General features: G+C 44.3%; 1 long non-coding RNA gene across 1 annotated transcript; it reads right to left on the reverse strand.

The window, feature by feature from the left end:
- Positions 1 to 19,340: 19,340 nt before the first annotated feature.
- Positions 19,341 to 22,765, reverse strand: LOC310866564. The gene is made up of 3 exons (XR_014569933.1): positions 22,548 to 22,765; positions 19,519 to 20,038; positions 19,341 to 19,485 (listed from the first exon to the last, which is right to left on the reverse strand). It is a non-coding gene; the product is annotated as an uncharacterized lncRNA (long non-coding RNA).
- Positions 22,766 to 24,733: the final 1,968 nt, after the last annotated feature.

The raw sequence follows: 24,733 nt of genomic DNA on the forward strand, positions 1-24,733 counted from the left end.
AGTATGGTCCATTTAATTATCTCCACAAAGAACTAAGCATTTTGACCTAGAGTGAATCTGACCGGACCTCCAGGTCACGTTTAAAGCCATGAATCATGTCCTTCCCACATAAAAGGAAAGTAAATTGATTTGGCTCTGGATGTGAACCTCTGTGTGCAGACTAGTCACCCGCGCTGGAGTCATGCAGTGAGACTCTAACCTGTGCTGTTAAGCCATGCCACCTCTCGTGTGAATCTTTAATGGACCACATTCATTGTTATAGAGCCTCAGCCATCTGTGCTACAGTACCAAAGCACGGCAGATTCATTCATTCAAATAAACCTGCTTAATGATCCTGTTCTGCACCCAGTAAATAATTCACTTAATGTCTTGATGTCCTTTAACTCTAAACCACATGTACTAATTAAATCCTATTCCTATGAGGACAGAGTGCTGATAAATTGGATAGGAAAACAGACGGATTGACGAAGACAAAATACACTGCTACAATAAGAGAGATAATCCCGCCGCCACCGCAGCTCTCCCCTTCCCCCTTCACCTTTCAGATCTCAATCACAAAGATGGAACGGGCTGTGTGAGTGTGTGCACTCGTGTGTGCAGTGCATGTGTGCATGCTTGTGCACAGCACAAGAACTGTCTTCCTTGTGACAAAAGAGACTGGTAGAGGAACAACAAAAGAAGCCAGTGCTGGATAATGACACATGCTGCCATATTCAAATATAGCCTACATAGTAAAATCCAGAATGTTCATTTAACTCTGTAAAAATTAACCCAGGATTTTTTTTGTGTGTGTAATATCACCACTTTAATGGCACACCATGGCTTCCCCAATCTAGCCAAGTAAAATCTATCTATCTATCTATCTATCTATCTATCTATCTATCTATCTATCTATCTATCTATCTATCTATCTATCTATCTATCTATCTATCTATCTATCTATCTATCTATCTATCTAGCACATCATTCTAAATCCTGAGTATTCTAGCATTGGTCGCTGTCTTTTTCTTATCACTGAGATATGAAAGGTATCTAGTATGTAGTATAATTCAGTATGACTAGAGCATTGCCAAAACTGTTTGTTGACTGAACAATGTTGTCTGCATCCAGATCAAATCATATCTTGTTATCAGAGGGTCTTTTGTGGCAGTGCCACAACCAGCTCTGTATAGCTGTTAAATCTGTCTGTCTCCCAGTCACAAATTCAATATGTCAGTGCTTTACAAAGACAGACAGTGTCATACCATGGTGTTTAAAACAAGGCGTTGTAGCTGCAACGCGTCGTTAACGTCTAGATCTGCTATTTTCCGAGTGCGACACCGTCGTACGACGGACCAACATTTTGACACAAGGCATTAAATGTCTTACCTGAAGTTAAAGATGTTACGCTGCACCAAAGCTCTCTCTATTCTGTAACAAAAGAGAACAATATTTATTGTTATTTCTGCAGCCAATGACACAGTATATACTTAACAGCTACCAATAATTAGGACTGTGCAATATTGATATTGTGAGATCTCATCTCTGATAAGGATATTCTAATGTATATGACATAAGTGTTGTCCTTTAAAGGCTGCATTACAGTAAAGTGATGTCATTTTCTCAACTTACCTGACTCTGTTCTATCTAGCATTTGCCTTTACCCAGAATCACTTGTCCGTTGGACAAGTGACTCTTGGTTTCACTTTTTCTATGACGCTCCTAGCAGCCAACATTATTGTTTGGCATTATTGTCTGGCTTTCCGAATAATCACCTAGGGCTATTGGTAATAGCCCTAGAATGTCTGTGATCTTACATACATTTCATGTATTCCAAATACACAGCAATAGATTGGTCCTATCCACGCACGGTTATAGCAGACTGACCATGACTGCATTTAAACTTGTAGCACTGTGTGTGTACTACTGCGTTTGTACCCACCCAGTAATTAATTCCTAAGACTTGGAGTCAGATATTGTGCTCTAGTTTCATATCCATTTGAAAGTTCTGGCAGAAAACGTGTTTTAGTATCATTGACAGGTGGTAATTGATCACACCACCTATTTTTATGTGGCCCATACATTTGTGCTTCCTAAAGGATATGTTCAGTCCTGCACTCACCGGAGAGAATGACGTCCATATTTGACTAAATATACATTTTCTGCCAGAACTTTCAAATGAATATGAAACTAGTCCCCAAAACGACTCCAAGCCTTCATTTATTATTGGGTGAGTGCACACGCAGTGATACAAGTTTAAATGCCGACGAGGTCAGTCTGCTAACCATGCATAGAAACGATATGTGGCTGTGTATTTGGAAGATTAAATCACAGACATTCTATAGGGCTATTAACTTGTAAACTGAGAATATTCAACTAATATTCAAAGATGTATTCCCCAAAACCAACTTACAGTTAGTTAATTTAAAATGTATTTGTATGTGCTCGTGCTCCGGACGAGTGACGTTTGTGTCCAGACAAGTGAATGGGAAATTTACTTGTGCCTCAATGTCAAGCCCTGCTTTACCCACTTAGTTATTGAGGCGCCTATATTCAGCTATAGTGTACTGTAGATTTTTGTCCTAACACAAATATTAAATGCCAATTTGACTAGGGATGTCCCGATCCCGTTTTATGCTCCCAATCCGATTCCAATCGCCAATACCGATGTTTCCCGATCCGATATTTATATTTTTATAGAACACTTACAGTATGCCATATCACAACAGTAAAATATCCCAAATCACAGACAATATCCAGTCTAACATCATGATATGGATATAATATTGATACCAGGGATGTCTCAATTGCGTTTTATTGCTCCCGAACTGATTCCGATCATTTGAAAGTGACGTGATCGGCCCGATTTCGGATCATGTGATCGGATCGGGACAACCCTACCATTGACAATGAATGGAGAATGTACGTCATATGTGGAGGAGCAAATTGCTTATTTCAGTCCTACACAAAGACTGAATTCCCAATAACAATGAAGCAATAGAGCGCCCCGGGTGTGATTTTTAAGGGACGCTAGCCCCTTCTAACCTTCTATAAACAGCTTTTGTCCCCACACGTCTCAAGATTTGCCATTGACAATGAACGGAAAATTACGTCATATCTAAACGAGCAAATCAGCCAACCAATCACAGGCAACAGGCATTCTGATTGGCCAGTATGAGATGATGCATGATGATGTATGATGATAAGAGCTGATAATTCCGCTAAATATGACGTAAATTAAACATCAAAACGCCATTGACATTGAAGGGAAAACTTACGTCATATGTAAACGAGCAAATCGCCTAACCAATCACATGTTGGTGGGAGCGCTTGGCCAATAAGGGACCACCTTATGTAGCAATGTCAAATGTCTAACATGAATTGATGTACGATGACAAGAGCGCCCCTCATTTCACACGGGCGTAATTTTTATATTATATACAGCATTATATGATTATTTATTTTTAACCTCATCTATCTATAAAGGCACCAGAACCGTTCGCCCCACCGACTTCAAATTCGACACACACGTTCCACAACACCACAGGGAGTGCAGTGCCAGGCCTTGAGTCGGTCGGACCCATGATTGTCCAAAACCGCCACAAAAGGCCTGCCCAGGCTCCATATATGGAGCTGGCCTGTTCTGACATCACAGTGATGTTCTGACATTTGCATAGACTCCATATTTGGGCATGCCTGACAAAGAACTCTATATGGGCATAAAAGGGACACAGACATAATAACTGGGTGGAGCATGCATTTGACACACACGTCCCACACCACCACACGCAACCTCGCCCTTTATTAGCCAATTGATCACACCTGATCACCCCCCAACGGGTAATGTTCTAGTTTGGTAAATATTGTGTGAATTGTCATCACCACAATATCGATATGGTGATATTTTGTCCACAAACATCGTGATTTATTTTGGTCCGTATCAGCAAGTCCTGCCGAATATAGCCTAATCGTGCACTGTTCTCGAAGTAATCAACATTGTACTGTTATAATAACGAAGGGAACATGCTAACTTCATCAGGGACATGTCTTTTATCAGTGCAGTTCACGATACATGGATTATTGACAGAGCATTTCCTAAGTCTCTATCTCTGTAGAAGATTTATCCAGCCCCAGGGGAGTCAGCAGCCAGCCAGCAGCCAGCCAGGCAGGCAGCAGGAGAGTATGCACTATCCCTGACACAGCTGCCTGGTCTCCAGGAGGGATCTGCATGAAGCAGCCACTGCTCTACACAGTAGCCTACACACATTATATTGTGTTTCAAAATGTATAGCTAGTTGGCTTCTATATCAAATGACATAACATAATGCACATGTGCATCTTCAGTTAAAATACACAAAGGCATCTCTCTCTCACGAACACACCAGACAGTGCGTGTGCGCGCGCGTGCGCGCGTGTCACACACACACACACACACACACACACACACACACACACACACACACTGGTGTAGAATTATCAAGAGGCATTTGTGAGAGAAGTGCTTGATCAACAAAATGAAATCCTTGGACAAGTATAGAAAAAATGCATCTGCATCAATGCCCAATGATCACTTTGTTGGAGACATCATATCAGCATGCACTGGGTGACTGTTGGAGGGTTACTACTATATAACTACACAGTAAGAGAGAGTTTGAGAAAAGGACATAAGTCGCTATAGTGTCAAGTGACTAAGATAATGTTAATAATGAATGAAAACTAATTACAACACCCCGAATAGGCCTACTACACTATAGCGTTCGTCTATGACCACGTGTTTGCAGTTGCACTATATGCATTTTTTATTAAACAATGTCTATTTAATTATATATTCGCCACTTACCGTTCATTTCGTGTATCATAGTAGCCTGCCTAACCAATGCCCGTTCAAATTAAGACACATCGAGACTTCAGATTTCTCTCCAGACCATTAAACACTTTACATTTACGGAAAATCTCCTTTGTCAGAATAACGCATTATTAGAATTTGGCAAAAGGTCCGCAATTAGGATTTGACTACCCGGCACAATTGTCGCATCTACAGTGCCGCTACAGAGACGCTTCTTCCGGCTGCTGCTGAGGGAACAATGGTGCAGCAACGCTGTGACAGCTTCACTGACAACGTGACCGACTCTGTCCAATTATGAACCAGCTGCATACATTGCCTACTGTAGGATTAGGTACATGCACTCTCACGGCATCAGCGTGCGAGTGCGATTTAGGTGGGGTGGGCTTAATTTGGATCATTATAGGCTATTAGGTATAGCTCTCGTCCATAGCCTTACTGCTCTTGCCATGGACCAGAGCTAGCAATTATAGGTGGCTATAGGTATAGGCGACATTATTTGAATAACTTCTCCTGGACCTTAGCACATATTGCATTAATGAGGCGACATGTCACATGGCTGAGTTGTATATAAAAAAGCGCGGCATTACCCGGCATATATGGTTATAGGCCTACTAATGTTTTTTTTAAAGGTTGCACTTGCAGAAAAATACAATAGAGCACGCACTTCCACTAACTTAAATGCAAGGTGAACAAAATATAAAGTCCGTGTGGATCTGGACAATAATTCTATACTATATCATGCTATAATCAACTACTATTACTACTGTTACTGAACTATTGTTCAACAAGAGGCCACTTGATTATGTATGCATCTGCTATTCCTATGTATGTAAAATCAACCAACACCCAGAAACCCAAGTGTTTGATGGAAAACGGCATATAATGTCCTGTTGTAAGTGAAATAGGCAGTCTTTTAGCAGGCTGACCATCGAGGTGGTTAGTCTGTGGTGTGCTCCTGTGGCACACAGCATGCATGGTCACGGGGAAGCTGCTGTTTTTGGTCTCGGTTGCAATAAATACAACTCTACACTTCAGCTCATCTCTGCCTGCGTGTTCTTCATCCAATCGTCTGAGCGTCTGAGGCTTTGATCATGCCTGGTACTCTAGTTTAGAGAAACTCATTCAGCCTTTTTGTCTCTATTTAGTCTAGTTGTAGTTAGTGTATGGTATAAAATATACTTCATCCGCACACCGAAGTAGGCTATAGCCTAAGCTCCAAAGCTTAAAGATGTTCCTTGCATTAGGCCACCATAGTGGTCGTGATCGTGAGTCATGTCATGAGTCATGTCGACATTTGACGTTTCGAGCCTCACTCACGGCTCTTCATCAGACCATCTAATTGAGTTGGCCATGCTTGCAGCATTGCCTTTTATGCAGTACGTGTATGCTCTTGTAGCCGATCCCCTCCTCACTTTTTCTCTACAATGTAATTTTGGCTGTTTTAAATGTAATGTGTAATTGTCTATATATTGTGAAAATGGTCACTGCTTATAAAGGACCACTTCACCACTTGTCAACCTCTCTTCATATAATAGGTCCTCACTAATAATCATGATTAAATGGCACATTCCCCATTTGACATGGCCGGGGAATCCAAATAGAAACTGCAGGCTTTCTTGTCCTAACAAGTTGCAATGCGAAATGGAAGCTATCGTTCTCACGATAATAAAAATATAAACATTTTTGTCACTGATGGACGGGTTTCTGAAATGCCCACAGCCCTCTGTGACTGAGTAGAAAAGATGTTATGCCATTTTATCATGATTATTAGTGAGCACCTATATGAATTGAAAAGTGGTGAAGTGGTCCATTAAGCTCCCAAGTCCATTTTGCAATTCAATTCAATTCAAGACCTACAGTTAGGCTATGAATTGATCCAGATGCAGGCTGCCATCTGGTGGGAATATATCGACTACATTTTTGGATACTGGTCCTCAAAATGGGCCATCTAGGCCTACTGGTTAGTCTGGTTCAGAAAAACTGTTTCGATTTCAAAGAACCCCTAACCTTGTGTCAGCACTCAGAGACCGCTCGCCCCTTTTCCAACTCGCCCCAAGCGGCGAAGCTCGGTCGCCCCAACGGGAAGATCGAAAGCCCGGCTTTGGGGCGACTCAGCTGACAGCTGTTTGATTGTGCTGCGCTCGTTGCATATTCCTGTGTTGCCTTTGTGATGATTGGAGGGGATTATCTGGGATCGACTACTTCAGTCCTGACAACAACTAAATGTTGGTTCTAAATGTTCTAATATGAGAAATAAGGTAAAATAAACATGAAATAAACATGTGGCGAGATATCCGTGCTTTGGGGCGAGATATCCACGCTTTGGGGGCGAGCTAGCCACGGCTTGGGGCGAGCCGACTTCACGTTTCGAAATTCCGGGGCGAGCCGTCATCAATTTTCGAAATTCCGGGGAGAGCCGTCTTCACTTTTCGCGGGGCGAGTTGGGGCGAGCGGACCTGGCTCAGGCTGCATGTTGTCCTATCCACCCTGTCTGTAGCCTCTGTCACAATGAGGTGAGCTGCTCACGACCTGAATGAAGACGGCTAGACGCTGCATGTGCCTTTACTGTATATGCTTAATTTATCGCTAGTTTGTTATTAATGTTAATTAATTAAAATCAAATTAGTACTAGGCCTAGCTAGGCCAGACCAGATCTGGAGGTTGTTCAGGTAAAAATTTGAGTGTTTGTGCACCACTGTTTCTGACTGTTGAATGTTGATACATTTTGGTTGAAAACTTGGGAATGATTATCCTGTGCTTCTCAGTAATGAACAGTAGATGATGCTACAGCCTTTAAGTGCCTAGCTGGTTTTGTGGCGATTAATGTGACTTGTTTCACATCAATTATAGGTCCAGTGTGGTCACGGTGTGCACAATCGCCAAGATTGGACCCATATTTACAAGCTTCAACTTGATAGTGTTCCTGTTGTGTATTCTGTATCCTGCTATATTCCATCAACTGATTGGAGAGCATTTTATTAGCATTTGCTATCAGAATAATTATGAACTATTTAACACTTGTTCTGAGTAGGCCTACTCAAACTCGCTTTACAAGTGTGTGAGTGGGGGAGAGGGCAAGTAAAAACGTTATTTGGAAAAATCACACCCGTGTGAAGTGAGTGGTGCAACTCCGTGTGGGTTGGTCCTCGGGGGGTCCCGGAACTTCCAGACCCGCAGCAAATTAAGTGCCGGTCCGGTTCCGGAGAGCCACTCCACGTCCGAAACGGTTGAGAAATTACAGAGTTAGTGTGAGGGGGTCCCCGGGGGTCCTCGGAACATCCAGATCCCAGGAACGTGCCCATGTGATCGGGCCGGTTCTGGCGAGCCGCCCCGTGTCCAAAATGGTTTAGAAATGTGTGGGATTTTCGTGCTCAGACAGACGGACCCAGGCAGGGACCCAGGGACAAACATAGCTCCGTAAAAAAGAACGGGGAAAAAAGAAAGTACGAAAAGATAAAAGCACTAAAACGCTAAAAACAGGAGTTGATGCAAAGTCAGCTGGGGAAGGCAATTGTGAATAACTGAGTTTTTAGGGCAGTGTTGAAGGTAGGGAGGGAGGGGGCATCTCTGATGCATTTGGGGATGCATTCCAGAGGGAGGCGGCAGACAGAGAAGGGCCTGTCGCCCCAGATTCGGAGCCTGATCTTCTTGGGGACTTGCCATAGAGTAAGACAGAGTTACGAAAACTCTGTTCACTTCATGGGGCCAGTCCAATGACGGCTCTCCTACATAGACTTCTATTGAGGATGGGGACAACAAATAGGGACAAGTCCTGGACCGGAAGTAGGCTGATCTTAAATCCCTTTATTTTAGATTGTTTTGTAGTAATCGTACAACATAAACATTATAAAGACTTTAGTTGTTACTGTACAATACTTTAAATCAGTTGGCATGTTGCACACATGCCTACAATTGCTCTTATTTGCGCCGCCCTCGTTGAAAACAATGTATTTCAAACTCCAGCTTGTCCCTCTCCAGGCTGCATGAAAAGCGCTCGAGTGCTCGAGCGCTCGAGCGCTCGGTTTCTGCCCCCCCTCAATATCGTAACTCTTCTATAGATGGCTCTGGGCCGGCCTCACTGGATTTGAGGGTGAGGGAACGGGACAGGACATGTGGCTGGAGTAGGTCAGAAGGGGGAGCCAGGTTGTGTAGTTGTGTAGCACTTTGAAGTGAGTTCTTTGTGTTACTGGGACTCTGGGAGCCACTGCCAGACTTGCCAGTGAAGGTCATGGAGGACTGGGGTGATGTGGTCTCCGGATCCGGTTCTGGTGAGGAGGTGAGCAGCAGAGTTTTGCACATTGGAGTTTCTTGAGAACTTTGGCGATGGCAACGTAAAGGAGCCTATTGTAGTAGTCTCTATTGGAGTGTCTCTGGCTGCAGAGACACTCCAATACTTTGGGACATGTGGGATGGAGGAAGGCAATGTTTCGGAGGTGAAAGAAGGTTGTTTTGGTTATTTGGTTGATACGGGACTGGAAAGGGGTCAAGGATGACACCAAGGTTGCAGACTGTGGTGGAGGGGTTGGCAATGGTGCCATCAATGTTCAGGGAGGGAATGTTATGGGTGGAGCGGGTGAGGGCATCTAGACCAATGATGAGGATTTTGAATTTATTTCAGTTAAGTTAGTACTTTATGAAGTCGGTATTCAAGTAGGCATGCTGTCACTAATGGTAGTGGTGACACAAATTCAGTGGGCTTATTCTTTGACGAGGTCTCTGTGGCATAAAGTAATGTTTTATCCATTACTGTAATACTGTACTGACAAAATCTAGATTTCAGGATGGTCACTGTAACCTACAGTATAACTACTTAAGTCAGATTGATATCAGCAATTGAAATGTGTTAATGCATTTCCTCCTATCTTCCTCAAGGTGGTGCTGGTTGGTAATTTGTCAATTGTATGAGAGAATTGCTATAAAGGCAGAGAGTCTGTTTAATAATACTGAGTACTGAATACTCAGGAGGATTCACTGTCTCTCAAAGCACTCACGATTAATTAATGAGATAGTTAATAAGCGGAAAAACTTTTTCTGAAACTGTAGCGTGTACTGGAAACTATGTAAACACTAAAGAAATGGGATCCAGGTACCCAGAGAGCTTAAACACCTTTATTACAGAACATATTCCTTTTCTGTTTAGCTACTGGCATGTAAATAAAATAATAGGAAATAGGAATATTATGTATAAATAGTTTTACTCATTTGTTTTGTGTGTGCACATAATAGAATGTTGCACTTTAGTTTATTTGCACAGACTACATTATAAAAAACATAATGGTAAAATAAAGAGAAAGAAGGAAGAAAACAAAAAATAGATACTTAGTACTTTTTTTCTCCCTTTCACACACATTTGAGGGAAGAAATTGTCTAGTCGACATTAAGATCTCTTTTAATGTCAGTGAAATACCTCGCTGAGATAATCATGCAGAATATGCTGTCAGTTGTTTCATCTGTCAGTGTAAACATGATGGCTGTGAATGGATGAAGGATCAGATTGCTTGCCATTTAGACAGATGCTAGGTTTGATGTTCAACTGGTAGCTATACTTATGTGACTATTTACCCTGTCATTTGTTGACTAGGGCTCTCTTGCCATTTACTCTGATCTTGCACTTTGTCGCTCTGGATGGGAGATCCTGCTACGTTGTAATCTGGATCAGGCTTCATGTGACACTCTGCTCTGGTCTGTGTTGAATTATGCATTCCTCTCAGGTGAACAGTGAATATCTGGTGTCCTTCATTCAACACTTCCCACTATATATAGGCTACTGTACAAAAGATCTGTCATTGAGATCTTATTTTGTTCTCTTTACTCTAAAATTAAGTCATTGTTTTAATTTGTATTTATTTATGTTTATTTCTTATTCCTTTCAATTTTATAACTATCTTCTAATAATGATAAAATTCAGCCTTCTTTATTTACTGACAGTTGTGCTACTGTATCGGACCACTTATGTACATGTTGTGTGAAGAGACCTCCACAATAGCTTTCTTTAGAACGTGATAAAGAGCCTTTGTTCTGAGACTGTACCATTTCTCGACACGTGATACTGTAGATGCACTAACAGAGGCCCTGGAGAGACTTCATAGAAAGTGGAAACCTGTCCAATGCGGTGACCTGTGTCCTCCCCCTCCTGTAGTTGGTGGAGCCTACCTGGAGCAAGGTGATACAATTCACCCGTCAGTGGAAATTCAATCAAGAGATGGACCAGAGTCAGTGGCAACAGCTCTCATCTCCCTATCCTATCGACCAGCACTTCTAAGGAGGAACTTCTAATAGAGCTGGATTAAAGGAGTTTCGGTGTTCACGGAGTTAGGAGGGAAGAGTGTCAAGTCAACAGCAGTTCCACAACTGTGAGTATACGTTTTCTGTCTTTCTGTTTTCTGTGTGTGTGTGTGTGTGTGTGTGTGTGTGTGTGTGTGTGTGTGTGTGTGTGTGTGTGTGTGTGTGTGTGTGTGTGTGTGCATGTGCACTCACAGGTGTATGCGTGTGCAGGTGTGTGAGTGCGTGCATGATTGATTGATTGATTGATTATTTATTTTCGTGTCCTGCACACAAAGTGCCCAACCCTCATGGTTTTTATAAGACACCATTTCACATTTGCGTTTACAGCATGTTTACATTATATTCATGATCATAATCACAATCATAATCCATTGCATTACAGCCCAGAGTTACAGAATACAGAATACTCTGTCTTCTCTCCCAAGCTTGACAAATAAAATCTGGCCACAACAAAAGTCCCTTTGGCAAAACATATCTCAATTTCTTCATAATCATTTAACTCTGGGAAATCCTCACAATCCTGCATGCTTGTACTCAAGATCAGGGTTAACTTTATTGTCACTCAAACTCTACACATGACAACAATTACACCAGAACAAAGGCTAGAAAGATGAGAAGAATTACTGGCCTTTTAGCTGGTCCTCACTTTTCAAGATGATGATTTTGGGTTAGGACTTTAGGTTTAATGTTATTCTTCTAAATGTTTAAAGGGACACTTCACCCTTTTTGCAAAAAAATATATGTTAATGACGTTTAGAAGCTTTAGAACACTTTCCTGGGGGTCTTTATGTGTGTAATATGTGGTTTTAGATATTTTAGATTGTAGCAGTGAGCCTGGTGTCTCTGATGTCATGGACACTGGGCTCACTTCCTTCCTGGACTACATGTTGTCTTAGGCCCAATCCCAATTGCCTCCCTCAAGCCCTGAGCCCTGGACCCTCATTGACTTTAATGACGTCAGCTGTAAGTGCTTGAGGGTGAGAGGCTGCAAGGTCTCCAAATTGTTGTGAAAGAAATGGGACAGCACTTTGAAGATGAGTCCGCCATTCATGACACTTTGCATCACTTTATACAAACTGTCCTCATTCACAGCCAGTGCCTACCTACATGCTTGGCCTATTTATACATGTCTATCATGTCTATTTTAGTATTTAAGATGATCGTTTTATTATTAGTTTAATAAATACACTTTCCTGTGTGATATGAGTTTTAATATTCATATATAATAATATGCATTATACATTTTAAAATTTTCATTTCCATATTATTTTACTTTGCTCATTAGTAATTTCTCATCATGTTTCCCTTAATATTATTATTGTTATTAAATATATAGCCTATATCCTTCCATTCCGTCTCCTTTTGAGAACAGTGAGAAAGCACTATTGTGTTTGTTGACATTCTAATCGTGATACATAACTAATTTGCATACCTAAATGATTGACGTTCGGAGGATCCCCCTCATTCCACTGGTAACGCTATGATTTGTGGGTAATTTATTTGCCAAAGTCAGGCTAAAGTCAGCATCAACGCTGACTTTGGCAAAGGGCACATAAAGGGGCGGGGCTGAGCCCTCACTGACTTACCGATTTCAAATGGGACATCCCTCAAGCCCTCGCAGACTTCACATGAACGCGCAGCTAAGTCAGTGAGGGCTCATTGAGTCAGCAAGGGAGTGGATTGGGATTGGGCCTTAGTAAGACAGCCCTCCACCTATTCACAAGGAGGAGCAGTGCACCAAATAATTATGGGAATTGTAGTCCAGGAAGGTAGTGAGACCAGTGTCCATGACATCAGAGACACTGTGCTCACTGCTACAATCTAAAATATCTAAAACCACATATTACACACATAAAGACCCCCAGGAAAGTGTTCTAAAGCTTCTAAACGTCATTAACATATATGTTTTTGCAAAAAGGGTGAAGTGTCCCTTTAAGAATAAGGTTATGGTAAGGCATCTTATGTATTGGTAATGGTTAGGGGTAGAGCTTATCGAATGCTTGTAATAAATCCTCACAAGTATACAAATAGCTGTGTGTGTGCGTGCGTCCGTGCATGCGTGTGTGGGTGCGTGCGTGCGTGCGTGTGTGCGTGCGTGCCGCACACACGCACGCACACGGTATCTGCAATTTTGCTTGATTGATTGAGGTAATGAGAATGTTTTGCTATAGCCTAAGGACCAAAATCAAAGGATTGTAGGGTCTTGCTGCGGTGTCTAATCAATGTTTATCAAATGGCAGTTGAAGAGTTGTTTTGCATTCGATTTTGATTATGCATTCTGTCCATTTTGTGTAGGATTTGAATGAAAATGTAGCATCATAATACTTTGTCTCGCTGTCATGTACTGGTGGCCTTCACGATTCCTCTCCAATGTGTAACGATCATGTTCACTGACGGCTGTGCATGTTGGTCGTTTATACTAGTAATGGTTTTTGTACTGCAGCTAATCAGTAAAGATCTTGTTAACAGACATTTCTTTGTAGTTCTGTAGTTGTAGCCAAATGAGAACATGATTTATTCAGTGTACTTAATAGCTAACGTTTTGTACAATGTGCAATGTATTCTACTGAATCTACTCTACTCTCCTAAATGACTAAATTGTAAATTCTTCTTAGATATTTCTATTTATTTAAATTGAGAAAGGCATTCTGGCGGAATACAGACATACATCATAATTTGGGAGCCATAATGTTCCAGTATTATAAACAGTCTGAATGACAATATGTCAGAGACTATTATAATATTGTGATGTATGCCGGATCTAAATGCTTTATTTACTTTGAAAGAATCAGCATTTGTGTTTAATGGCCCATGCACGTAAAGCATAATCAGCCTTTTAGATTGACATCTTTCACTCCTCTTGGCACATCCCACAGTGCTCAGTCCATATTTGCATTCCATTTTGTTATGAGAAATGGGTTTGAAATACAGCCCAGGGATAAAAATAAAACGTCATAGACACTTAAGCCCTATACCGGTATACAATATCACAGCTTATTGTGAACTTGTAGGTCTGCTATTTTCACCATCTCTGACAATGTTCACCTATAATGACACCAAAATATGGATGCCCGGTTGGAAGTGGTGAATGGCTGCAGTGGGCCTTACATGCTCGACATGATGCACTGCAATTCACTTCATTAGGCATACCAGTACCTATAATGAGACTCTTCTGTTTCTTTTTTTTAATAATATTTGTTTTATTTGGAAAAAGCAATAGGCTACATTATAGACAGCATTTTTACACGACTATTATGGTTTTACATTATGGATTGACAAGTGCAATTCCCAAGATATCTTTTGTTTTTCACCCCTCATCCCTCCCTCCCCCCTCATCCCCCCTCCAAGTGGCTCCATCTCCAATGTCTCTGTATAGTCCTCTTTCTTTAGATGAGCTACATATGACATCAAGAACACACTTAAACAGGGGCAACAGGGCAATATTACTTCAGATTGTACATTTCAGAAGGATAAAAAGAAGAAAAGAGTGGGCAGAAAAAGACAGACAAAAAAAACAACAACCAAATAAACGAAAGTATTTACATTATTGCTGAGGGGAGCAAAAACAATACAGCTTTGGTCTTCGACCATGAGCTTAAACCAATTTCTGTAAGCAATTCAATGTTGCAATAGCTGGTTTCCGCCACAGCATGGCAGTCTGGTGTCAAGAGAGACCACATGGCAAGAGTTATTATGGATTGACAGATATTGTTTGTTTGTACTTTGGAACTGACTGAGAGCGTAACTGCTGCAGGCAAAATAGAATACATTTGCCTAAATTCTGTTTCCTGGGATAGATGGTCAGGAACAACTGTTAAAAATATATATAACATTGGTAAAAGTGTACATTAGACATTCATATGACCTCCTATCCACATCAATAATTAAAAAAAAATTATCCCACGATTTTGTAATCCAGTTTTTATTTTTCACCCAGTGCCAATTATCTAATGTAATCCTGGGCGCTACACTTCCTCTGCCAACCTGGGGGGGCAGCGGACTGACCTCATGCCTTCTATGCATGAGGAGTCCAAGCTGCTTCTTTTCACCTGACAGAGGGGAATCTCCCCGGCCGGACGTAGCGTGTGGAAGGGACACGTTATTCCGACCAGTTCCTTTCCCCTCCATCCACATCAATAATGTAATAATAATTTCTTTAGTAGCAACACCATAGCCCATCCATCCATGAGTACACTTCACCACAACTCTATTGCTAAGCTATTATCAATATTAAAACACTTTCTATGAAGTAGATGAACTATAATGTATTATACACATACACATACTATAAATTGCATCATAATGTGTCATGATTATCGTTATAAAGAATTAGGAATATGTATCAGTGCACGTAACTACATAAGCTGGCCTGTTCTGACATCTGTACAGGGCCCCTGCCCAGTGTCCATATCTGCGTATCCTTGCTCAAGATGAAGAGACAAACTACATAGACTCCATATTTGGGCATGCCTGACAAAGAACTCCATATATGGGCATAAAAGGGACACAGACATAATATCTGGGTGGGGCACGCATTTCCAACTTGCATCGTTCCAAGTAGGCCAGTGCCCAACGGGCACCACTGTAGAGGGTCCAACAGGCACCGCTCTAGTACCTTCTAATTTCATGATTTGAGATGCTTACACTTAATTATGGAGACCAGTGTAGCCTGGCGTGAACCAATGTGACACATTGAATGTTAATTAAGCTCTGTGCACTTACCGGTAGCATAGTTACGCATGTGTGTTTAGTGTTGCACTGCTAATGACGTCAACGAATGCGCTGTCTTGTGACTCAAGTCTGAGAAAGGTTGTCAGTCCTGTGAGCAACCTTTCTCTGCTTGTAGTTTGCATGTACAGTATGTGCTGTTTCTCATACATTTGTACATTCAGGGGAAGTGACTTATAGACTCCTCTTTTATTCATGTTGCATCATATTATACACAGAATACACACAACAAAATCTCTGAAAATTCAACCGTATGGGCCTTGAATTAAATACTGTACCACTGTGGCCTTGGAGGTTATGGAGAGACACTAAGGATTTCACTGTGCAGCAGTATACATAAAGCAGATACACAAAGCAATATAATCTATTGATTGTAGAATCTATATTGATATGAGAATAATGCAACAAAATTAGGACATATCCTTCTGTTGGTGTACATGCACTGTATGTATGCACACAAAGAGAAGGCTATGGCCTTTTGTCTTCTCATCTACATTCTTTCCAACACATCGTCATCTATATGTGCATTGCATACAGTGTTGTCACAGAAATACCATCACAGACATGTAGTTAGATATTATAGCCATAGCGTCATAGGTCACTCAAACCATTTTACAGCCACTTCCCCCTTTAGCCAGCAGCACCTTTTGGAAACATATTTTAAAGCTTAATTAAGTTATGTATTACTTAACTATCAGTCCTTATTCAGCAAGGCAGGGAGGGACCGATGTCAATGTGGGTTAAGTTGTGATTGGCATAGAGTTGAAATACCTAGCATTTTAATGACAGTAATTTAGGTCATCCTTCCTTGAGTCATGGCTCCCAGTCTTTTGTCACTTGAGACAGTTATTTTTAGGTTCTTTTTGCGTTTCCGTCGTGGCTTTGGGTGCCGAGATTGGGTGTCAGGCCATGGCTATGTCATAGGACAAGCAACGGCTAAATATATGCACTGTTGCTATGAATGTCGGTGATGTTGTGCTGTTTTTCCAGTTGTATTGATCACACTGTAGTCTATGAGAACGCGGTGGTATTTCATGGCATGCAATATTCTCTGTGAAAGGTGTTTGAGCTGATGCATGTGCATTGAAGTGTGGAATTGGATGTTTGTCATATCCCAGCCCGCTTTTCAACCCCATTGCTGCCCTACGTCGCCATGAGTCGCTGCCTCTGAATTGCCGTCTCTCTTGGGCACGATTGGCCAGACTGGCATACGGCGATCCTGTTTGTAAAATACGTCTTTTTCACCCTTGTTGGTTACATGGCAGATCACACTATGCTGAAGTACAGAGACACAGTTCTGTGAGATCCGGGTTAAAGTAGAGTAGAGTGATTGATTATTTTAAAGCAAGTTGACACCCCAATTGACGGACAGCTGTGTGTGGGGCAGTTAGGAGCCTTACGTACACCTCCTGCTGCTCTCCCAAATAATAATTATGGGAAACACATACCTGCCATTCCATTTTAATGATGTGCCTCCTCGGTTAGAATGACAGGCCCAGCCAGATCCCAGTTATAATTTATTTAACTGAAAACTCTCCTCTGAAGAAACTAAGGCTAAAACTATGGTAGACGCTTGCATTTATTTTGGTGACAGTAACGGAGGGTTACACTGTAACCCAGGTTCTCTGAGTGGAGAGACTGGCTCTCCACTACATATTATTAAATATGTACGGGAACTGACCCCACAGGGCAGTGTTCATGGATATCTCTTTAAGACACATTACTACTATGGTGGCCCTGCCCAGATTGCCAATCAGCGGGCTATTTAAGCCCCATCTGTGCAGAGCCACTTCGATTAACTTGATTGACACGAATTTCGGAAGCGGCTCTTTCGTGGAGAGCCAGTCTCTCCACTCAGAGAACCTGGGTTACAGTGTAACCCTCCGTTCTCTATCGTGTTCGAGACTGGCTCTCCACTACATATTATTAAATATGTACGGGAACTCTCTAAGACACACCGCGAGGAAATAAGCAGACCAGCTGCCCCCGCGGCAGCCCGAGGCAGTTTAACCTGAATTCCATCCGAGCCTATAAGTGGTGAGCGCCATGAGTCACAGGTGCTCGCCAAAATGCTCCAAAACTTCAGTATTCATACCAAGTAAGTAATACTCGTGGCCTAGGCGCAAGACGCCACCTAGGCTCAGCTGGCCCAGCACGATGCTAGGCCAGTGACCACCGGGGTGAAGGGCTGCTCAAGCCAGCCCGTCAGATGCCCGGCCGACCTGACCGGTCAAGGTGCCGGTGACCCTACCGCTGAGTAGCACGCAGGAGCGACTCCCACAGGGGGAGCGGATGCCACCACGTTCCATCGGTAGGACAGGGTGAATGTAGGCAGAGTCGCCCATGTCACTGCTGTGTAGATCTCTGTCAGAGATACACCACTGCACACTTCATCCATCTGCATGTAAAGAGAGGACAGAGCTCAATCACCTGATTGAGATGTGCCCCTGAGAGAACCTTGGGGAGAAGGTTGGGTCGAGGTGTAAAACTACTCCATCACCCGGCCGAGCGTGTCAGGGGTTGACAGCGCTCACAACTCCCACATTTCTCCTTGCAGACGTGACTATATAATACTGCTGTCTTGAGTGACAGCATGTCAGGCTCACTGACTAAACGATTTTAAGGGGGCTCATCATCGAGCCTCCAGGGCTAACGGCCTGGCCCCCAAACAGGACTGGTGGGGCCCTAACCTGAGCTCCTCTGAGCACCAGGGTGCCATTCGGGAAATGTAACCAGGTTACTGCAGTCTGCAGTCATGCACTCCCGCTCAAGTCAGCCCTTCGGACAGTAGGCCAACAGACTGTTGAAGCCGTGTCCTGATGCGGAGCCCAGCCCACTCAGTGAGGAGGGTGCTGGCTGTCACATGGATACCACACTGGTATAACCTGCTAAATGCGGACGGCATCGACACAGAGTCCGTCACACAGATCTCAGATAGAGGGACATCTCGTCATCAGTGCATGGGCCACAAGGCCCTGCACGGATTGTGCCCACATCCCTGCCCACCTATATGCCTGCTAGATTGTTTCACAACCCAATGAGGGAGCCCAGTCTTGGAGACCATCTGCTTAAAACAGTTTGGCCCATTAGAGGCCCTGACAGGGCCCAACCGTGACTGCAATCCTGCTTTACCACCCTGCTTAGGAGGGTGGGGAGGGTGCAACTCAACAGGCTGACTGGCTCGTACTCTGATCAGGCCGTTACGGTATAGAATGCAGGGATTGGTGCCAGCACCACCTAACCAATGCCATGCAGGAAGTGGCAGCATCCTTCATGCACTCATAGGGACATTCTTGTGGCTGACACTGCTAACAGCAAGAATGCTGTCCTGCGAGAAGCCACCCAAGTGTCCCCGCTTAATTGGCTCATGCCGCAAGGCAGACAGTACCACCTCCCGTGGGGGGACTGCCGACCTAATGTGCGAGCACCCTTCAGTAACTGGGTGATCCTTGTGTTGACCTTGTGTGGGACAGTGGTCCGCCGTGTCACAAGGTCACCGGCATAGCCCATTACCCCCGGACGAGGAGGGAGCTCACTCCGTGGCTCCGATAACCGGTTTCCCCCACACAATTACACCCAGGCGCTTAACGGCCATGCCGTAATACGCCCTTCTGGTGGTTCTGCTCCCCCATGACAGTCTTTTCACACTCACTCTGCTGTGTGAACCGGCGTAACTATACACGTTTCATACATGTAAACTGACACTGTCAGCAATACGCCTGCATAGTGCCTGACCGTAAAGGACAGATAATGCACTGGCCGCATGTTCAGGGGAGCCGGGGGGACGCAGTGCACCGTGGCCGCCCTCAGCCCTAAGGGGCGGAGGCACCAGCTGGCTCAACTGCCAAGAGATGCCAGCCAGCAAACTAGTGCTGTGGGATCCAACAAACAGGCACCGGTCACGAGGACGTCCCACGCTAACATACGTGGATGTACTCAAGAATGACGCCGGAGCGCAAAGTACCAACAAACTGACCAGATGGAGAACCAGGATGACTGGAAACGACGATGGAGGGCTCGTCTGAGGACGACCTCGAGAGTGATACAACCCTTGACATGGTGGAACCTACTCAGGGGTCCACCTGAATTGACCGCCACTGTCTCGAGAGACAGCATGTGGGGGCTGGGTTCCCTGAACTGTCAGGACTGAGGAGTGGGCTCGGTGTGCTGAGCACATCTAGCCATACCCCGCCGGTTGGCCTCCAACCGGACCCGTAGGCCCCTGGAGCTGCCAAACCTAACTGGGGTTGCGCAGCCTGAGGAGCCGTTGAGGCAAGTTGCTCATGATGGAGCATTCCTGCCATCACCTCCTGCATCTGTTCATCTGCACAAGCCTTCTTAGCTTGTTGGAGCAATGCACTGACCTCCTGGCCTAACAAGGCCAATGGCTAAACAGGCAGCTTCATTGGACGAGCTCGGCCTTCCTGCTGCAGCTCGGACTGTGGAAACCGAAGGCGCCACACCCGAATAGTCTTGCCCGCTGCTACTGCCTGGGAAGCATGAAGCCAGTCGCTGTAGCTCCTCAATAAGGTCAGGGCCCTTATGGTCACCGAAGCGCCGTGTAAGCAGGTGACGGTGGCATTGACAAAATAGCCCTGTGTTGGCTAGCTGCGCCTAGATAGCCATGACTTCGTGACTTCTCTGGATGAGAAGAGCTTTCTCTGTGGTTTCAGACCGGTAACCGGATTCTACCCCGCAGAGTCACACCCAGGTGCGTAAACGGCTCGCCGTGACACACTGTATACTGTATCGTGTGCTCTGCGCGACAGCCACAGCACGCTCTGCTGTGTTACTGAGCCCGGCTTCACCGTGAAACTACACCACGGACGCATGAGCTGACCCCGTCAGCAATACGCCGTATAGTGTGCCAATGGCTGAGATTCAGGCATACTTCCTGGCAGACCCAGCATGTCATGTCTGTGTCACTGGGGAACCAGATCCACAGACAGAACTACACCACGGTCGCGTAAGCAGGCGCCCCGCCAGCAATACGACAGTATAGTGCGCTATAATGCCTGCATAATTTGCCTTCAACCAAACGTCGGACAGACACAGCACGTCCTGTCTGTGACAGAACTACACCACGGACGCATGAGCTGACCCCGTCAGCAATACGCCCTATAGTGTGACAATGGCTGAGATTCAGGCATACTTCCTGGCAGACCCAGCATGTCATGTCTGTGTCACCAAACATCGGACAGACACAGCATGTCCTGTCTGTGACAGAACTACACCACTGTCGCGTGAGCTGACGCCTCGCCAGAAATATGACAGTATAGTGCGCTATGATGACTGCCCAACATAAAGGGAAACATTCGACTGACCCAGCACGTTCTGTTTGTGTCACTGAACCCAGATCCACAATACCGAACTACATCACAGGCGTGTAAGCTGGCGTAACACCAACAATACATGTATTCATGTACTTTTTGTATGTCCGTTTCATATGGACCCCAGGAAGAACGAGACAACAGCTAACCCGAGAGGGCGAGTCAACGCTCGCTCCCTAAACTGCACACTGTAGTGCATTAATAGGCTGCTGACACTCGTAAGTAGTCTCACAGAAAACTTTCACTAAATCCTTCTTTACAGACCTGTCCATACCAGGCAGGGCAGGAAAGAGGTGGAGCTATAGCCTGAGCTTAGCTCACCCAGCTCTGCCAACCTGGGACAAGGTTCAAGGTAGTCTTTATTTATCTCCCTTGAGAAAAAATTGTCTTGGAGACAGAGTCACAGCTGTATACAATTAGCATACCTGTTCACATAAAAATGACATTTCTATGGGACATTTTAGTCTGTCAGTGGAAACGACTGGTCTTTTGCCTCTAAAAACAGGCCCCCATGGCCCCTCCAGCTTCAGCTGGAAGGATGAGACCATTCGTACCGGGGGCGGGGTCCTCATACCAGGGCCCCCGCAGGACACACACTGGTCATGGCCATCATCTGTGGGCATGTGAGCTCCACATGCAGCCTGAGAAACCCCTGCTGTTTCCATCTCCTCTTGTCTCTATATAGATATATTCATATACCTATATTATTTATTATATGTGTACCTATATATACATATATGTATACATCTTGTATTGTACACCATATTTTAACTCGGACTGTGCTCAACAGGGAGTGGGCACATAGTAATTGCTTGAACGTGAGGGGTCATAATCTACCCTTTGCAGAATCTCACAATGCTGCATAAACGAATCAAGGCAACATGGTACCCTAAGACATCCCCATGACATGGATTCTCAGTGTGCTCTCTCTTTGTTAGGACAGAGTCCATACCAAATCAATGTCCACAGTTTGTTTTGTGTCACCAGCAGAGTTATGGACCTCTGGAAGAGGTTGTACATAAACTGCTCAGCCGCTCTGAGGCGCTCTAGCACAAAACCATCTGACATTAAGCACACTGGAGCTTTTGTATATCATTCCAGTAGGCCTACAAGTACACATGCATAGTGTGGTGTTGTAGCCATTATCATACTTATAAGCATATAAGTATATATTAACCAGAACCAATTGTGACAGAGTAAGCGATTTAATTGCAGCGCCTGACACGGTGGGTCATCGGGAGTTTTTGTCTCCTGATCTTTGAGCCACACCGCCCTCTTGTGAACCATGAGGCACAGTGCAGTCTGGGCAGCCGTCCCTGACGGGAATCCCTCCTACACTATGACGCTCATGTCAACCTGTCAATGAGGAAGTGGAACACGCTGGAATTGTTTGTTTACACTCTCTGCCGTGTGGTCTGGCCGGACCGCGGCGGCAACGATCAGCGACTGTAGATGGCCTCAGAGTACGCCGACTAGGTCAGCTCCTCTGGGTTCTACCCCGCTACCCGCCGCAACGGTGTACAGCCGCGATGATCAACCAGGAGGTCCACCGACGAGGTCGGTTTCGCTCGGGGTCTCACAGCGCTTCTGCAGCCAGGGAACCAAGGCATCGCCAACGTGGTCGGCTTCGCACTTGGCTTTGGCCACACCGAACGCCGTCCCAGGGAGCGGACGCACGGACAAGACTGAGGCTTCCTCCACTGTCTAGCGGATTCGGCACTGAGCTTGTTGTTGCTGCTGTTTTATCAGTAGAGCTACGCGGCGCCCTGAGAGGAGTCGTCGAGACGACCGGCTCTCTCACCGCTTCTGCAGCCAGGGAACCAAGGCGTCGCCAACGTGGTCGGCTTCGCGCTTGGCTTTGGCCACACCGAACGCCGTCTCCTAGTTTCCCCCAACGTGGTCGGGTTTCACTAGGGACGGACGCACGGACAGGCTGAGGCTTCCTCCACTGTCTAGCGGATTAGGCACTGCAGCTTGTTGCCGTTGCTGTTTTGTTTGATTTCTCGATGGAGCTACGCGGCGCCCTGAGAGGAGTCGTAACGACGACCGGCTCTCTTCTTACCTCCGGTAAGCGGACTGTGTGCCACGCAGCTGTATGTTCTAAATATATATATATATATATTGTTTAATAAGTGTCAAAACTGCTGAGATACACGAAACGTCTGCTCGTGGAAATGAAAAAATCGAAGTGGCTCTGCACAGATGGGGCTTAAATAGCCCGCTGATTGGCAATCTGGGCAGGGCCACCATAGTAGTAATGTGTCTTAAAGAGATATCCATGAACACTGCCCTGTGGGGTCAGTTCCCGTACATATTTAATAATATGTAGTGGAGAGCCAGTCTCGAACACGATAGAGAACAGGGAGACTGCAGGAAGATAGTGGAGCAGCAATGAGCCTCAGGTCGGATTTGAACCTCATTAAGAAATTCTTCAATTTTACGTAATAGTTAACAATTAATAAAAAATACTGCGGTTCTATGTGAGTTTAATGCTGTCTGCGCACGCACATGTGGTAGCCACAGAAACGTCTCTGCTTTTGCATGTGATGTGACAGACAAGACAGTGCACTTTTCATTATTCCTCATAAAAGCTGCCATTGCCTGCCCATGCATCTCAAATGGTCAAATAAGGAATATAATATGCCCTTTGTATTATTTCTGTATATCAGCAAAATGTAGGTTTTTATTTTTAGACATTGAGGGAAATTAAGATTCTCAGATAAAAACAAAACAAAGTGCTATAACTACACCCGACCGGTTAATCGATCGATCAATTATGAATCGATAATTCTATAGTTAGTAGATAGTAGATATTCATTTTACTGATTCTAAGCAGTAAAAATAAGGGATATTAAATTTTTAGTGTTCCATAATACAATTTCAGGTGCCACAGATCTAATTAAGATGAGAAGTGCTTTGTTCTTCTCGCTCTCTCATTTCTTGGTTGTGCTCTGAATCCCTGCCCACTATAATTTGGTGCCAAGCAGAAACAGAGATAGGCAAGCGGGCTGTGTGTGTGTGTGTGTGTGTGTGTGTGTGTGTGTGTGTGTGTGTGTGTGTGTGTGTGTGTGTGTGTGTGTGTGTGTGTGTGTGTGTGTGTGTGTGTGTGCGTGTGCGTGTGCGTGTGCGTGTGTGTGTGTGTGTGTGTGTGGATGGGTGGGGGCTGGGGGACTGTACAAGCATATACTCAGACCTATCAAAACTGACCCTGAGTCCAGATCACCGGTTTGAATTAAACATCTGTTTCATAAATAATTCTAGGTCTCTGCCCGTAATTCTGCCTGTCCTTGGGAATCCAAATTGGCTTCACTTCATTGTTAAATTGGCTTTCCTTCTTTGTCCAACTGCCATTTGGTTCTTCCTTTTAGGAGTTTTCTCCTGACCTACAGTATGTCATAAAATGTCATGTTATTAAATGATGTGATTTATTCATAAAACACTTGCTTATCAACATTATTTTAAGTCATACACTGGGTTGGGTTTATCAAGAAGTTACAAGTACCGTTAGCTTGCATCAACTTACGTGCACTTGTGTGTTTGTATTATGTGTCATATTTTTTGCACA

The sequence above is a fragment of the Protomyctophum parallelum genome, assembly GCF_964188405.1.
Source record: "Protomyctophum parallelum genome assembly, chromosome: 11".
Classification (NCBI taxonomy): Eukaryota; Metazoa; Chordata; class Actinopteri; order Myctophiformes; family Myctophidae; genus Protomyctophum; species Protomyctophum parallelum.